Genomic DNA, 2,980 nt, shown 5'->3' with positions numbered 1-2,980 from the left:
CACACACACACAAATATTGCTAAGGTGAATACCAAAATGATACATCTATCGTCTGCGATAGACTTTCCTCCTCAACCATATTTTGGCGATGATTTATTATTTGTAGTGTAGGTGGGTTTCTCCATTGAATATCTTCTTTTCTTCCTGGCGTATCGTCACTCACTGTTCACTCACCAAACGACTAAACAGGGCTTTAAATACCATTGGCGGCAATATTTCCATGCTGGCAACTATTGATATTGTTGGCCGGACGGGAGGTAGGCGGGTGGGAGCGGTAGGGGCCTCATCTTTTAACATGTTATACTAGCCGTTCTTACATCCCAGAGACATCTTCATAATAAAAATATAGTTTATTGAAAAGGATCATGAAATTCTTGTACTTTATTATGACTCTCAAGCTTACACAAACACACGTCCTAAGAGGCGATAACACAAATAACAGGCTTAAATTTTCTGTGTAAATGTAAATGCGATTACCACTATTTCATATGTTTGCACCTTTCATGCTTATAAAACTAAAAGGTTAATTACCTAATAGATTGAAAAGTCGCTGGTTTATTCTATTTAGAGAGCAATAATAGGGTTTTTAAGGTATCTACCCCAGGTCAAAGATGGGTTTCCCCCTCGTATTTACGCCTGAACACCTAAACAACCACCTTCTTGCTCAGAGGTAATGATGAAATAATCGCAAAGATTATAATCAGTATCTTTATTTTTTTTACAAATGCATAATATAACAAAGGTGCAGACCTAATAAGAATAATTCAAAAGAAATGACTTAATTTCGCAGAACGACTGATAAGCCTGCGACCTCCTCTCATATTTTAACGTGTTATACTAGCCGTTCTTACATCCCAAAGACATCTTCATAATAAAAATGTAGTTTATTGAAAGGATCATGAAATTCTTGTTGTACTTTATTATGACTCTCAAGCTTACACAAACATACGCCCTAAGAGGCGATAACACAAATAACATGCTTTTAAAATTTCTGTGTAAATGTAAATGCGATAACCAATATTTCATATGTTTGCACGTTTCATACTTATAAAACTAAAAGGTTAATTACCTAATAGATTGAAATGACGCTGGTTTTATTCTATTTAGAGAGCATTAATAGGGTTTTCAAGGTATCTACACCAGGTCAAAGACAGGTTTCCCCCTCGTATTTACGCCTGAACACCTAATTATCTACCAACTAGCGTCACTACTTGCCCTTATGTATAACTATTGTTTGAACTTGTAACTGACTTGACAAAGGACCGTGTTACAGACGAGTGATCACCCTCATAACCAATAGCAAATAACCGCACAAGGGAAAGAACCCAACTGCAGGATGGATAGAAATCAGGCCAAGTAATGACCAAATTTAAGGTGTTGACCCGAGAACAGGTGATCCTTCCTTCCCTTCCTACCGCCCCTGTCCCACATTCCTCCATACCCCATTACAAACCAATAATAGTAAGAAAAAGAAGCAAACAAACAAATCACCAGTCACAAGTCCTGCTTAAGGAGATAATACAGCTCTCCACTGAAGTGTTACAGGTGAGTGATCACACCTATAGGTAATGAGCTTGACACGATCAATATGATAGCCGATGTCAGTTGTCGCTGATGACCCCACCTCCATCATCACTCACCCCTCCCCCCTCCCCCATATGCCTTTTTGCACTCAATATGCCTTTATTATGACTCTCAAGCTTACACAAACAACGTCCTAAGAAGCGATAACACAAATAACAGGCTTAAAGTTTCTGTGTAAATGTAAATGCGATAACCAAATATTTCATACTTTGCACGTTTCATACTTATAAAACAACAGGTTAATTACCTAATAGACTGAAAAGACGCTGGTCTGATTCTATTTAGAGAGCCTGAATAGTGTTTTCAAGGTATCTACACCAGGTCAAAGACGGGTTTCCCTCATATTTATGCCTGAACACCTAATTATCTACCAACTAGGCGTCACACCGTCCCACGTGTTGACTCAGTTATGTTTTGCTAATTAACTCAAGGGACAATGCGGTATATTTCCTAAAATGTTCCTGCCGCATTTCTCGATGTTTACAATCTACAATGCAACTTAGGAAATATATTTAGTTTTCCCTTAAGGACCCATGTGTATAAACTATTTTTGACCTTGTAAATGACTCGACAAATGACCGTGTTACAGGCGAGTGATCACCCCTCATAACCAATAACAAATAACCGCGCAAGGGAAAGAACCCAACCGCAGGACGGATAGAAGCCAGTCCAGGTAATGACCAAATTCAAGGTATGGCCCCGAGAACAGGTGACCCTTCCTTCCCTACCTACCGCCCCTGCCCCACATTCCTCCATACCTCATTACAAAGCAATAACAATAAGAAAAAGAAGAAGCAAACAAACAGTCACAACTCCTGCTTAAGGAGATAATACAGCCCTTCACTGAAGTGTTACAGGTGAGTGATCACACTATAGCTAATGAGCGTGACACGAAACCCAAAATGATAGCCCGATGCCAGGTGTCACTGATGACCCCACCTCCATCATCACCCCCCCCCCCCACAATATTCATCGTGTTTGAACTTGTACCTAGATCGATAATTGACCATGTTACAGACGAGTGACCACTTCTCCTAATGAATGAAACTGTCATAATAACAAATAACCCTCGAAGGGAGAGGACCCTAACGATTGATAAGCTTGCGACCTCCTCTCATCTTTTAATATGTTATACTAGTCGTTCTTACATCCCAAAGACATCTTCATAATAAAAATATAGTTCATTGAAAAGGATCATGAAATTCTTGTACCTAATTATGACTCTCAAGCTTATACAAACACACGTCCTAAGAGACGATAACACAAATAAAAGGCTTAAATTTTCTGTATAAATGTAAATGCGATAACCAATATTTCATATGTTTGCACGTTTCGTACTTATAAAACTAACAGGTTAATTACCTAATAGATTGAAAAGATGCTGGTTTTATTCCAT

The sequence above is a fragment of the Penaeus monodon genome, unplaced genomic scaffold, assembly GCF_015228065.2.
Source record: "Penaeus monodon isolate SGIC_2016 unplaced genomic scaffold, NSTDA_Pmon_1 PmonScaffold_537, whole genome shotgun sequence".
Classification (NCBI taxonomy): Eukaryota; Metazoa; Arthropoda; class Malacostraca; order Decapoda; family Penaeidae; genus Penaeus; species Penaeus monodon.
The sequence above is the reverse complement of the archived record's forward strand: the minus strand, read 5'-3'. Positions refer to the sequence as shown.